The sequence below is a fragment of the Oenanthe melanoleuca genome, chromosome 1A (assembly GCF_029582105.1).
Source record: "Oenanthe melanoleuca isolate GR-GAL-2019-014 chromosome 1A, OMel1.0, whole genome shotgun sequence".
NCBI lineage: Eukaryota > Metazoa > Chordata > Aves > Passeriformes > Muscicapidae > Oenanthe > Oenanthe melanoleuca.
This window is the reverse complement of record NC_079334.1, coordinates 23,383,123-23,398,170: the sequence shown is the minus strand read 5'-3', so window position 1 is coordinate 23,398,170 and position 15,048 is coordinate 23,383,123. Positions and strand designations below refer to the sequence as shown.

Genomic DNA, 15,048 nt, shown 5'->3' with positions numbered 1-15,048 from the left:
CTCCCTTCGGCGTTACAAAACATACACAAAACCCCCCCAAACCGCACACACTTTTATGCCAAAGGGTACATGAGCCCACAGGCCCCGCGCCGTCTGCCGGGCCCCCGCGCGTGCCGGGGATGGCGCCGGGCTCGCCGTGAGGGATCGCAGAGCCCTGACAGCGCGCCCGCCCTCAGCGGGGCTGCCGCCGGCACAGGTGACACTGGCGCGGTCCTTCGCCAGCCCTCTCGGCCCTGAGCCGCCCCAGAGGTTACGGACCCGCCACGAGTTTTCCTCAGATCCCTGAGGGCTCATCCGTGAGGAAATGCCCCATCCCGGCATTTCCTCCCGGTGCGTTTGGGCTCCGTCGGGCCGCACACCATTACGGGATAGGAGTGGAAGGGAAACGCAGGCACGTGCGTGTTTTTAATGGAAAATCGGGGGGTGTTGATACAAAACCGGAGATTTGCAAGCAGGACTTCCCTTGCTGCTCACCCTCAGGGCTGAGCTCACTGCAGTCCGCCTGAGAGCCGAAGCAGGTATTTGGGAAGAGCCTAGACTAAACACGGAATCAATACTGCAGCCTACAAGAGGAGATTCACAGCCCTGTAAATTATCCACCAGCTCCTTCGCATACTCCCACTCTCCAGTTTGCCTTGTTTGGGTTTTATTTTAAGCAAGATTGCTCTTGTCTCACCCAGCGCTAAAGGAAAAACACAAACCACTCCAAAAATGCCCAAAGATTGGATTAGCCTTCCTGAAAAGTCTTGAAGGCATAGGCAGTATACCAAGAGAAGTGGAGGGAGCCTTGCAAGGACAAGTAACCCTCAGGAAAATAATCTGCAGAAAGTCTCAGAACTAAAGCTGCCAGGGCTAACAGCCTTAAACTTGACAGTGGCACCTTAGAAACTATGTTAGAAGTTCTCACATGTTTTTTGCCTTTTAGTGTTCCTAAATTTCCCAAAATATTCCAATTATAGAGGTTTTATATTGCCTCTTTTTTTTAACAGATTGACTGTTTCCTGTGTTTGTGAAGCAATTTTTTAACACAGCTGAGACTTATTTTAACTTTTTGGTCTCTTTAGAATTAGAAGTTGACTGAAATAAGTCAATGGTTGCAGACTATCTGGAGGCCCTTAGTCCACAGTTCAATAAGGAATTAGTGCTAGCTTCATAAAGATGCTGAAGTGCACATAAACACCTAAATGCTTTTAGAAGTCAGACCGGTACTAAACAACAAGTTTAAAGCAAAGAAAATGTTGCAAATAAGAGTTTTGTGACACTTGTTCCTATCTAGAGTCTTGACCCTACCACATAGTTTACCTGAAATTGTGCTGACAAACAATTTTTTTTTTTTTTTGGTGAAACTTAGCCTTTGATCAGGCTACCTGTCTATCCATCTTTGAAAAGGGTTCAGGAAAGCATACCTGAACTGTAGGAAACTTAAACTCTTAGATAAGTGCTACCAAACCAACATATGGCATCTGAATATTGATTATATATATGAGATTAACTTTAGTAACGCTATAGTTCTGCCTTGCAAGCTTCCTACCCACTTAAGTACCTTAGTTCTTTAGGCATCAGAAGGTGATATTCAGTTGGCTTTCCATATTAGAGATTTAAATGCAAGCTGATATATAGGGAAAATAAATAGAAAATAACATTATTTTGGGGGTTAAAAAAAAAAAAAGTCATCAAAATAAAATAAGGAGAAAGAAAAGGAAAAGTCAGGAAAACAGGGATATGATAAATCAAGTTATATATATATATATATATATATATATATATATATATATAAACAATGATAAAAACCTCATCAATATCTGTTTTCTGTAATCACTGCAATTTTCTTAAATTAATTTTAGTACACACACACAACCCATGGCAGATAACATTACTGGAAAGCAATAGCAAAACACAAAGAATACTAAAAAGCAAATACATAAACCCATACAAATAAAACCAGGAGGATATAATATTAAAACACACCTATTATCCAAAGCTTCTCGTCTTTGCTTCAGTTTCCCCATTCTTACAGCAAGGATAGTAATATTTACCACTTGAAAATAATACCTAGAAGAACTGATTAGCTCATTATTGTCAGTAATTACAGTAGTCGTTGTGTACTTTAAGATAACTGGATGAAAGCACCATAAGTCGTTTAAAGTGAGAATCTGCTCAGGAAAGCAATAAGAGAGGAATGCAGAGCCTTGAACTTTTATCGTGGGATCTTGTTTGGCCTTAGCTGGTAGTTACTGAAATTTGTAAGCATGCCCAGCTGCTTTGAGGGCTACAAAGAACAAGATAAGATCCCTTTGTACTGCAAAGGTCAACGTGATGCCCAGAGCTCAGCAGCCCATCTTTAGTGAGATGATCGGGCAGAGGAATAATCATCTCCCTCGGTCCAGAGGGAGCTGGGGCTCTGGCCTTCCCCCTCCAGCTGCTGGATAGAGAAACGTTGTAAGACCTCAAAGTCAGCCTCCCCCCTCCCTAATGCTCCTTAGGAAATCACTTTTACCGAATAAAACTTCCCTGCCCCCCCAGCAGAATTTGCCCCTTCTAGTGTCTGTGAAAGATGTAGACTCTTGGAATGGAAAGCAGGAGCCAAGGACAGGGCACTCCCATTCTCTCAGTCCTGTTTCTGCTTGCAGTTTCCAGCTCTATTATCTTTTTATGCCTGAGCTTTCCAGGGCTGCTGTTCATGTCTGGCAGGTAACTTCTGTTCCCTAGCTACCTCCTGCCACCGCAGCACTCTGCTCACACAGCAGCTGGAGAGGGAGGAGGAATGACCCCCTTCTTTGTACCAACGAGGAGATCCGTGCATGGAGGGTCCTTCTGGCACAGGTCAGAGGGATGAGGATATGTTTGAAGGCTGCAATTTTTGTAAGTATTGCCAGGGTGCAGCTATATTTCTGGAAAGCAAGAGCCAGCTGTGCCAGAGCAGAGAACATTGCTCAGCACAGCGTCAACATTAAAACCCAGCAGCGTTTTGATATGAGACAAATTTTATTAAAACCATAAGAAGCAACCGTCCAATAGTTGGTTCTTTCTTGCTTTTAGCGTATACATAAAAGAAAGGGCTGGCGTTCTGACAGCGAGAAAAATGCTTTCAGTCCTCAGCCTCAGAAACACAGGCTTCCTCGGTCACACAGTTTTCAATAGCTGCAAACACAGAGTAATGTTGCTAAATGTTAAGGGCTCAGCTGTTTACCAGAAGAATGTTTCCTCCCTGGAACACATGGTTTTGCTTAAAAGAAGTTCTCCCAAAACCCCCACTTTATTTAATTAGCAAATGCAACATTATAGTTCTAACAAACATGCCGTGCTGTCTTCCCTTACAAGAGCAAAATTGGAAAAGAGGACAAAAATTGGCCTCTCAATTTAAGAGAGGGGCAGAAGTACATTCTGCCTAGGAAATATTGCAGCTTTGAGGTCTGATGATCTAGAGCCAAATCTCATGCTTGAAATATATGTGTCCTCGTGTGTTGTTTTCATGTCCTGGTTCATGATGAAAACACAAATGTGGATTGGAGCAAGAGGCTCGCATGCTCTCCCAGCTTTTACCAAGGTCAAATCTCTGCCTCTCACTTCCCAGGCTCAGCTCTCCTCTCTGTAAAGGGGAGGTGATCCTACTACCCCTTACAGAAAGCACATTCAAATCATTAAATAAAAATGTTGTACTTTTGTAGCTTTTAAATGAAATTGGACTGAAATTAATGCATCTACTTCAGCAGTTGATTTATCCCAGAGTATTAATGGGATGCAAGCAATAGCTTCTAGAATGAAAGTATTATATTTTTAATTAAGGGCCCTTGAACTTGCCACATGCTTTGAGCTTGTGGAGAGTGAAATGATGGCAAATTTCTGAACAACTCAGTCAGCTCAGCAAAGTATTTACGATTATCTGCTAAAAATGATCGTTGTGAGACAGAGCTTAAGCTAACATGGGAAATCTGTGCTGAAAGAATTACAGATATTGTAGCAACCCAAAGGAAGCATACTGTTCACATTCCTCTTATTCCTTTTGACTCTTGTATCCGATGGAAAAGTTCTTGATAAGGTTTATTGCACTGCAGAGGTATAAACAATGCACTTTGAAATCTGCTGAGTTTAAACCCAAAACTTATCTTTTCATTTGTTTCCTGAATTGTCCCACAGACACAAATCCACACCACACATGTGTTTATAAAGAACAGCATACATTTATTACTGCCATACAATCCCTCCCTTTCTTGTTTTTTTTTTTTCTCAGTATTTTTTTTTTTACTTGCTACAACATTCTTCTATATGGTGAACTGCAACGTGGTGTTTGATGTCTGCAATCAAAATGCAAAGAGAGGGGAAAAGTAACTTTTTTTCTGCTTTAATGGTTTTTATATTTTAAGATTTAAAGTGATTCCTTCAATGGGGTCAAGCAGAAATTTACCCTATTACAGGGAAATGTACTGAATCAAGAGGTTTTCAGTACAAAGGGTATTGGCCTTCTGACAGAGCTAATGGGACCCTGTTGTTCACAGGATAATACACTTAGTTTACACAATCTGAGCTGGTTTAACAGCTGCCATGGAAGAAAAAAAAATCCACAGGAAATATAGGTCTGGCTGGTTTTTGTCTTTTTCTGCTTTTCCCGCTTTTCCCTTAAAAGATCTTGTACATTCTTGGCTTTTTGGCATGAATTCTTTCCTTCTACATGCAAATAGAAATCAATTATTAACAACAAATACCAAAATACAATTGATTCTAACGCAAACAATGTGTGTAAAACAAAAGGGTTAATCCTCAGTTCCCTACCTTCCTAATTTATACGGACTTACCACTTCTCTTCCCAGAAGTTTCCTTGCAAACCCTCACATTTTATTGCCTATGAGTTTTTCTTTTCTCTTGGTTTCTTATAGCAAGGGATGCTGACATCAGGCGACACCAGACATTCAGTTCTCATTTCCTACCTGTCCCTCAAGCGAGGCCTGGGAGCCTTGGAGAAGGGAGCATCATCCCAATGGTGCAACGCTGTTGAAGGGGACCAAGAGAGCAGCCAGAATGCAGGAGCTTGGCAGCCCCCCAGCAGCACACTTTTTCTCCTTGTGCTCCTACGTTGCCTCAAAAATAATTTTAGCAGAGCAGTGTTTTGGGCTGATTTGTGATGTTTACTCCAACCTCTTTTGCCATCTCAGATGCCTTCCCGTTGATTGCAGGACAGACATGGGAGAGGGATGTCATAGGATGCTCCAGATTCGGGGCGTGGAGGTGATCGTATCAGTGGGGTGTCAGGGAAAGGCCAGTCACCCAGCTCAGCCCAGGCACCATAATAAAAGTGCAACTACCTGGGATTACAACTGAAACCTTTTGAGATGGCTGGACTGATCATCATTTCATACACCAGCAGGCCCCACAAGCAAGGAAGGTCGTTGATGTCATGGCACTTTGTCAGCAAGGGCTGGTTTATCGTTTCTTAGAAATGAAGAAACATTTAAGTAGCTTTTAGGGGAAGGTAGAGAGCTTTTCTAGTGGTCAGGAAAGTAACAATTTGAAGGTTGATGTTACTGCTCTGTCCTCAGTGTTTCTGTTATTGCAACTTTGTTGCTAATTAAGAATCGGTTTCCAGAAAGCAAAACACAAAGCGCAAGGTGCGCAATCAGCATCACAAAAGGCCAGAAACTCTGGTTCTTTCACCATGTGATAAGTAAGTATTTTGTGCAGATGTTTGTGCTCAGTGTGAATCAGCTTGGCCATGAGCATTCTGCACGGTCTTGCTAGGCCAAGCACCAAACCCAGGAGAGCTTCTCTGGGTGACCAGGACAATGAGCTCCCCTGGACAGAGAAAATTCTTTTGTCTCAGCAGGAGAAAAAAAGTGTTGTAATATCAACTGGAAAAAAATCCCTTTTGCTGCTCTGCACAGTAAGGGCCCCATGCTTGGGAATGGACAGAGGGGACTTTGCCTGGCCCTGCTGGATGTGCTTCTAGTATGCCTGCTGCCTGCCTCCCCGGGACATCCTGGGGGTGATATCCCAGACAGCTGCTCTGGCAAAAAGGACTGTGCTGCTGGACAAGGGGAGATGCAAAACCTTCAACACCGGTGTGAGAAGCATAGTGAAAAGTCTGTCAGCTGGATATGTCAGTTGTCTTGGCAGCTAGGCAGAGTTTTTTCTTGTTTGCTCTGTTAGACGTAGGCATCTGAATTCCTGCTAAAAAGGAATAGGGGTGTTCAAAGCCTCTTGTGATTTTGCAATTTGCTGGTTCATACGTCTTCCTATCTGTGGGACTTACAGATATATATGGATAAATGTATATGTATATTTATATACCTCAGAGGTATCAGAATTAAATGTGTTTTGTTTTGAATATTCAAGCCATCCCAGTATAGTTAGCTCCTGCAAGAAAATTCTTTTAGCATTATTTTCACCGCAGTGAGCATCTTCCACAGAGGAGTGCATCAGCTTCCAGAAGGTGAGACGTGTGGAAGATTCCCCGTTGCCATGCAAAGGATCCAAGGCGAAGACTAACAACAGTGGTCTGACTCTACAATATAAAGGGGGAGCACGTCTGTGCTTGCACAGAAGTATCCCACATCAGTGCAAAATGGGCCTGTGGATTCCTCCATCCCTCCTGGGTATTTCAATTAAAAGCCGAGAAGGAAGTCCAAGAAAATGCCTAAAATGGCTTGAGTCCTTCCTCACGATCTGGAAATGGAAGTCTGCGGTGACTAACTCCAGCCCAGCCACCAAACCCCTCCCTCCCCGACTCTGCATTGCTCTGTTCATTCCCAGCTCCTCTCCTGCGTTTGCAAACAGTCGGCAGTGGAAACAGGGAAGCAGCCTGGATTCAAACGCCAGCAGCACGCGAGTGGTATGCGACTGCAGCAGGGACCGTCACCAGCCCATCCCGGTGCCTAACCTAGGAAGAAGTGGTTAAAATCTTACGAGAGCAAGGCTTGATTTTAAGCAGAGGAATGACTTTAAAAGAGGCTGCTGCCACGCCTGCAAACAAAGCCCGATTAAATAATTCATGAACTTTAACTGCCTTCAAAACAGGCTTTTAACAGCTTCTCCAGTTTAAATTAAAATGCTTGTTTATAATTTCTAACCCAGTTCAGATGATGTCTTCTGACTTTCTCACAAAGTTAACAGAAATATCTGTAAATAACAAAATTAGCTAAGTGAGTGGTCAGGAAAACTGCATCCCTTACCCACAGAGTTGGTAATATGAGTGGGTTTTTTTCCTTTTTTTTTCCTTTCCTTTTTTTTTTTTTTTTTTTTTTTTTTTTTTTCCCTGCTCCTGTTGTGGTTATGCATTTGACCTGAATTTGAAAGCATCAGTCCTGAAGGAAGAGTTGCCTGGGCACTGGCAGCAGTGGGAACTCATACTCTGATGGTGGGTTCCTCCATGGGCACCAGCCCAGTTCATTCTCTGTTCAGTCGCATTGTGTGACAAGCATGAAGTCTCAGCCCTTCTGCTCAAATTTTAACCATCTAGGTGCAAATACCGAGTGATTTTGTGTGATTTCAGCACCTTCCACCACTCATCCACCTCACATAAAAGTCCATTGAGACTTGTTTTTTGTGTTACCTATCCCACAGGAGTATGTCGTCTCACCTGGTGTCCATAACTGTGACAATGCAAAAAATAAAAGACAGAATGGGATGCTTGTCACCCCAGTACTGTATTATTCAAAATCTTACCATTCAAAATCTTATCTTCTCTTTTAGTTTAATTCAGCCACAACTTTTTCCCTAAGGACTTTAAGGATCAGAGCTTTCTGTGCTCATAAGCGAAGGCTAAGGGAGGATAAATCATCCACTGTGGGGCCCAGGATGCCCTGTCTGCTCTTCTTTGCTTGTGAACTATGGAGAAAGACATCCTTGAAATGTTTGACTGCTTCTGAGATGAAGCCCTCCTTACCTTTCATTCAGCAATGCAACAAGACCTTTGGAAGACCAAAATTGCTTGGAGATGAGTTTATTCACAGGGTGTATGAGGTGTTGGCTGGAGCAGTGCAGAGCTGAGCTGCTGGCATATGCCCTACCCAAATTTACTCCTGCCCTCAGGTTTGTGACCTCGGTGACTATTTAATAATGTAAATCTACCTTGTATATTCCCTGAAGAGGTGATTAAAAAGGATGAACGCATGAAGGAACACCTGAGCAAGGATATCACCAGATTAATTCATTATTTCTGCTAAGCTAATTAAAGGCAGATCAATTAAGTGATCACACTGAGGTCACGATTAAGATCAAATCAATAAATCAGTAGATTCAAATGGTTGATCAACAGGTTGTATATCTATCAAAGTGACTTGTGAGGTTACCACTGAAGGAATTACTTAGATTTTAATCTTGCCTAGGAAGATTTCAAGGAGGAGGCAGAGTCTTTTCAGGCTAAAACCACAGCAGTGAGCTTTACAGCAGTGATGAACATAAGCCTTTGATAGATATAAGGATATCGAAGGAGATGTCTCTCCTGCACAGAAGGGGGATATCCAGTCTTCTTTGGATTTTTCGCCAAGCTGTATGACCCAGATCATATGGTAATCTTGTTTTCACTGTGTTTGGGGATGTAACATGGCAGGCATCACCACAGTAACTTTCCTTTAACACATCTTTCTTAAACCTTAATTTTACTTTAAAATGTATTAACATTTATTGTCTGTATATATCCTGTTTCACAAGTGGCCCAGTTTTTCTCCACTGCCAAAGCAGAAGAGAAACCAGGTTAGGTAAGCCTGGCTACTTCTGAATAATCTTGTTTTCAACTCCAAAACCTGCCATCTTAACTAATTTACTACTTAGTTTTAGTATTCCTCCAAGGGTATTCTTCACACAAGCATACCTGGTCACCCATTCATACCAACAGAAAACCAAGAAGAGATGGAATTGACTCATTAAAACAAAGATAAAACAAACAATGTAATTTCATCATTCCTTGGAGGGTTTCATTCACATCCATATTTCTTCATTATGCCAAACACAGCACTGAAGGCTTCCTCTGGGCACACAGCCTGGAGTCTGACGTGGCCCCAGAGCAGGCTGCAGCCTGGCCAGCCCCATGAGAGCCTTCCCTCAAGTCTAGCTCATCTTCCTCTGCATGCATTATCCAGGCCAAGGCGTCATGTTCATGGTTTTATTTTGGGTAGTGGATGATACAAGAGAATCATGTTTCTCTCATCATTATCATTATCACTATCGTTATCATTTGTACGGGTATAACTTCTGCTTAAATCAGCCTTGGGTTCCCACTGTAGGGCTTTCTGGCCAGTTGTGAGCCCTGGTGGCATCTGCCAATCAGGTCCCTCATAAGCTGTGTCAGGAAGTCCCACCAGGGAGTGACCTTTGATTTTGCCTGATCAGTTTTGATCATATATCTGTAATATAAAATACAGATGTGTAGGAGGAAGCCTTGCCAGTAGGGTGGAAGTTTGTCTTGCAGCAGAGGTGAAGGGAGTGTCACATGCTGTTGGTGGAAATCTCCCAACTTTCAGAAAAGTACCTGGCATCCTGCTCAGCACACTTTCTCCTTGGTACAGTTTCCTTGGGCTAGTTCCTCCTACAATTAAAATATTGTAAATTTCTTATTGGAAAAGAATTGGGATGCTAACTTGGGGAAATTTTTTCCTTAATCTCATGGCTTCTGATCCAAACCTACAAAACATTGTTACATTAATTACTATTTGACCATTAAAGTTTTCTCAGTATTGACTCTACTTTGGTTCTATCCTCATCCCACAATGTCCTGCCCAAGCAAGGGTCAAAATGTAATTGAATTCCCAGTCCATGGAGGCCCCAGGCTTGTTGGTAATGTGGTGGAAGGCTTTTCACATTTCTTTGTCACCGATGTGAATTACAGCATGCCTGAGGCAACATGTGGGCCTTAAAAATAAAAAATTAAAATGTAAAATAAAAAATGCTCTGGTTCTCCTCTTGCAGAGATAGCACAAATTGGGGGGTGAGCTCTGCAGAGTGCTCTGGTAGAAAGTAATTTCCTGATTTAGGGTGATATGTAGCTAAGGATTTTGACTGATCTCATCTATATGTATATTCAGTCTTTCTGAGATGCTATTAGTAACCATAGCTGAAATTTGAATACCTTATTTTGTAAAGCTTCTTTTGTATTATTTTTTAGAGAGAGTTATCTGTGTTACTTGCAACATGACACAGCTTTGGGTCATCTGCAGGTTTAATCAACCTAATCTTTCAGGCAAATAATTTACATGAAAGCCATGAACAAGCCTGTGCTCAGGACAGATCGTGGATGACCCTCACTTGGTTCAGCCTTTGATTTGGAAAATAAATCACCTTTAAAGACCAGAATAGCACAGGGCTTTGCTACTAGCCCTCCACTAATTTTATCAAGTGTGTTTTTCTGCCTGGTTTAGCTGGACACTGTATGAGACTGGTTCAAAACCTGTCTAGAGATGAGCTGCTGCACCTCTGGAGCTTCTGCTGTTGGTCTGCTCTGGGAGAAAAGCTGGTAAATAAATCATTGTGTGTTCTAAAGTGTTTCAGTTAGGCTGACTGGTCTGTGATTCCCTTGGCTTCTCTTCCCTATTCATAGGAACTCCTTTGGCCTTTTTAAACTTGGGGGGTTCTGGCATATCCATCACTAACTCCCCAAATTAACCACTACTGTCAGTTAGTGCTGTGTGAAATTGCTCCTGCACAATGAAATTGAAAACATTTACCTCATCTGTGTGCTCTCTAACCACTGCTTGCTTTCAGGCTTGCATCTCATTCCTTTTCTTGGCTGCCTATTCAGCAGCAATATATTCACTGTAGGCTGATAATAAAAAAAAGTATTGAGGACTTTGACTTTATTGAAAGTATTTATCAATAGCTTTTGCTATTTATTGGGTAGCAGAGCAACCCTTTCCCTTACTCATCTTGTTTTTACCATATGAGATAAAGTCTTCTGTGAACAGTGCCCCATGATGGAGTCAGGAGTGTTCAGTGCTCTTTTTCTAATCAGGAAAGATTTTTGGAGCTAAGCTGGTTGATTCTGGCCTCTGCTGGTTTTGAATTAATTTATTTCTTTGAAGTTCTTCAGGGCTCAGTCTCAATTAGAAACTTGGGCTGATGAAGACCTGAGATCACCTCCCATCCTTGCTACTTGAGGTAAGCCCAGACAACTCAATTGCTGTCCTAAGGCCATGTTTCTGAAGGTCTCTTCCCAAGATCCCAAACTTTCCACATCTGCTCAGTGATTCTTTTGGCAAGGGGACCAGCAGGAATGGCTCTGTATGAACAGCCTCTCACCTGTCTCTCTGAAGGGACATCCTCCCTTTAAAGGACAACTCCCAGCTTCCCTTTTGGGATGGTCCTGCTTCTCCTGGTGTGGTGGAGGTTGGTGATGCTCCTGAAGGCTGAGGCTCCCCTGTGTCCTTTTGGAAGCCCTGTCGCTATGGCGACTGTATGCAGCTTTATGATCTGTTTATTGTCCACTTCTTTCAATCAGAAATGCTTCTGGAGCTTTTATATTTTCAGTGATTTTCATTCAAATTCACTAGTGGGTGGATGATACACTGGAAAAACTTCCAGAAACCTTAGGGTTCACTGTTGCACTCTTTTATTTTTGTTATTATTAAAAGATACTTTTTCTTGATTTTATATTAATTTTGTGTCATTGTCATACTGCTCTGAGAACATCAGAGAAAAAGAGAAAATTTTTTACTTCACCCCCTACTTTGAATGCAAAACTCATCAAATTGCTCCCCAGGATCCAGCTAAGGTGCTGGTGGCAATGAAAGGAGCAGCAGAGCTGCCCGTATGCTCCTCTGCCCTGACTCTCAGGGGACCAGCAGGAGCCAGGCAGGATGGACCTGAACCCTTAGAGCTAAAGGCAATTTTGCCCTGGATCAGACCTGTGGGTAGCCCAGGGAGATCTCCTTCTTGGTGCTCCCAGCTCAACTAGGGGATCAATGAAACAGAGGAGCAATGATGGTGAAGCCTCAGAATGTGCACATGGTGAATGTACCCACCTTTGCTCACCTGCTTATTCATCATCAAGGGACATTTCAAACCCTGGTGGTTACTCCTCCCAGTTTATAAACTAAAGTTTTTACCTACCAGGTCATAGCACTTCTGATTTGATGATTATTTTATTGAAGGTTCACAACTTGGCCCATCCCTCTCCAAGGCTTCTGCCTCTTTGTCAGAGAGAGCTTTTACTCCTTGCCTTATGCGTATTCTTCCACCTGCTCTGACCCATCTGCCACAGCAGTCCTAGGAGGTGAAGATCTGTTCAGCTTAGACAAATATTAGTACTTCTGTATTTGATAGTAGTATTTTAGGAAGTTATTTTCTTTCAAAGGAATTCAAATACCTCTCCTTACCTTGGCTGCATTTAAAAATTTTGCCTCGTGTGCTGACATGGGAAGAGCTCTTTGGTTGGGAACTCATGGTTTGCTCTGAAGGTTTGAGATCATCAATGAGGAAATCTTATTTCTCAAAATACAGTTTAAAAAGAGCTGCCACATGACTAATAATAAAAATGTATAGACATGAAATCAAGAGATTATTGAGGAGAAAAATGCTTTCAAATGTAGAAAATAAGGACTATGATTTTAGTTGTGTTTTCATGTAGTTTAGTTACTAGTGTTCATCCATTTTGGATAGTCAAAATAAACAACTTTCTTTTTAGATATCCTAATGTTTTTACTTACAGAGATGACAGGTTGCTCTTAGATTTGTGTCCTAGGTTACAATGTAAAGATGTGCCCAAAAGTATGTATTCTATCATCATCTGCTGAAACCAGGTGGGGTAGTGATTCTTATCTCTGTGGAGATATCCTCTGCTAATGGGCCATTTGTAAAAACCAGGCCATTTTCTTATCTTTCCCACACCCATCCTTCCTCCAGGAAGATATCTTCTGTTAATGGGCCATTGAGTCCCACTGTATGTCTGATAAAATTACATCAGCCCACTGGGAGATGCTCCAGCGTGGGGGAGGAGCCAAACATTTCCTACCTAGATAAAAGCTGAGATTTAGAACACCAAGGCAGCCTTTACCCACTGGTTTCCAGAGGACAAGAGCTACCAGACCATTCTACAGGATCACCACTTCAACAAGACCACTTCATCTGGATGTTACCACCAGCCTAACTAGCGGGGTGTCAGGTTGTATTCTTACTGTCAGTGGTTTTTCTTTTGTAGTATTGCATGCATTTTATATTCCTCTTTTTTATTTTTTTTCCTATTAAATTGTATTTCTGACTTGGAGTCTCTCACTGGTTTTGCTTTCAAGTCAGTACAATTTGGTGTTCTAAAACATAGCAGCATTCCTTAACAAATGTGCTTAAATGGCACAGGGTATCTAAACAGCAGATTTTGATAAAGCTTTCAGCTTTATGAACAAAAGCAAACCATCGGGAATCTATTTGGTTGAGTCCCTCTGGAAAGGATGTTTCATTTTCATCTAGTCCTTGGTGTAGCAATGGGAAGAGGCCTGAGGCAGAGAATGGAGGGCCATGTTTGCACCCAGGATCTCACGGCAGTGCTCGGTCCCTTGACTCAGTATCAATCTTATCTTTTGCTATAAAGAAAAGAAGGCTGAAAAAACCCATTTAACATCTTAGGAAATTGAAAGAACAGCAATTGAATTCAGGACAAAACAATAAAATATCACATCATTGATGGGTTTTAATTTCTTTTTCTAAATAACCTGTCTCAAACTATAAAACCAACCATCTTCTGGTCACCCAAGTTTGCTGATGGACCCAGTTTCAAACAGTTTCCAGGTCAATCACAAACCACCATTTAACTGGACTAAGTCACAAGCTTACCCTGCAGCAGCCCCTCAGTTTTCTGTTTTCTGGAGCTACAAGTAGGTTGCAGAGTGGTGTGAGCAGGATACCCAGAAATGGATGGTGATGCCTCTGGGTGGGACAGGCTCTATAGCTGATATGAGTCCCAGTTTTCATGGCACAGTGGGACAAGAAGAGCCCTGGGGATCCAGAAGGTGCTGTGCAGAGAAGAACATATCTCCCAGGTGCCCTGTTCGGCAGCACCTATGCTAAGTAGGTAAGTCATCTTCAGAATACTGCCAATAGGAGACCTGAAAATGAGCATGTTCAGCCCCTTACTACCCCAAGAGGTGTGTTGTTTTGGGGTCATTTATGTAATCAGGACAAAGCAGGGTTGAGCTGTTATTCTGAGTTCCTCAGAAACACCTCATGAACATCTTAAATCCTAGGACAGGACAGCAGCTTGTGATGTGGGCAGCATATGAACAGATTGCAGAACTCACTGGAATTATCAGCTCCTTCTCAAGCTCACCCCTATCCTGTGATTGTGGTTGCTGTGCCTCTCTGAGTGAGGCTGACCCTACAGACCTTTTTACTTCAGCTGGGATTTATTTAGGGTTGTTGAACCCTTCTGCTCCAACAGCGTTAGAATCTGCTCTCAGGAAATTGCACAGGCACAGGGAAACCCAGAGATGGTTGAGAGACCCTAAAACTTCCCAGTTAGAGGTTCCCTCTCCTGTTTTGCTGGTGCTGTTTAGTAAGCCCATGGTGATGTTCCACCATGCCGGACAGGCTCCAGCCATCCTGCTAGAAATGAAGGGAGACAAGAGTGCTGAGTGAGAAGAATTCCTGTGTGGCAGCTGCTGCTGCTGCTGCTGCTGCTGGATAAAACGTTGCAAGGAGATGGGAAAGGCCATGGGGAAGGTGGTGGGAGGGCTCTGGAGGCGGCACCTGCCTGAGGGTGCAGCAGCTCCAGGGTGATTCATCCTGGACTGGGATTAATCGGCTGCTGAAACACCAAGCCCTGAAACTGTTTCGTCACACTTAGCATTTCCCGCTATCTAACACACAACTTTGCACAGGGCTCTCTGCTTGGGGTTTAGCTGCAGCAAAGCCCTTAGTCACCTCCTGGTCCCAGCAGCCATGCGTCAGTCCTGGGGAAGGGAGAACACAAAACAGATCTTGCAAGAACAGGCAAATTACTTTCACTTTCTCAAGGGAAAAACCCCAAACAAACAAACAAACAAACAAAAAAAATAAGATAGTAAGAGGAAGCGAATATTTGAAATCAGCAGGATCCAAGGATCCAAAGTGAGCTCCTTTATTATAAAAAACCAG

General features: G+C 42.7%; 1 long non-coding RNA gene across 1 annotated transcript; it reads left to right on the top strand.

Annotated features, from left to right (window-relative positions):
- Positions 1-566: 566 nt before the first annotated feature.
- On the top strand, positions 567-13,970 carry LOC130248225 (uncharacterized). The gene is made up of 3 exons (XR_008839613.1): positions 567-587; positions 10,347-10,441; positions 11,015-13,970. It is a non-coding gene; the product is annotated as an uncharacterized LOC130248225 (long non-coding RNA).
- Positions 13,971-15,048: the final 1,078 nt, after the last annotated feature.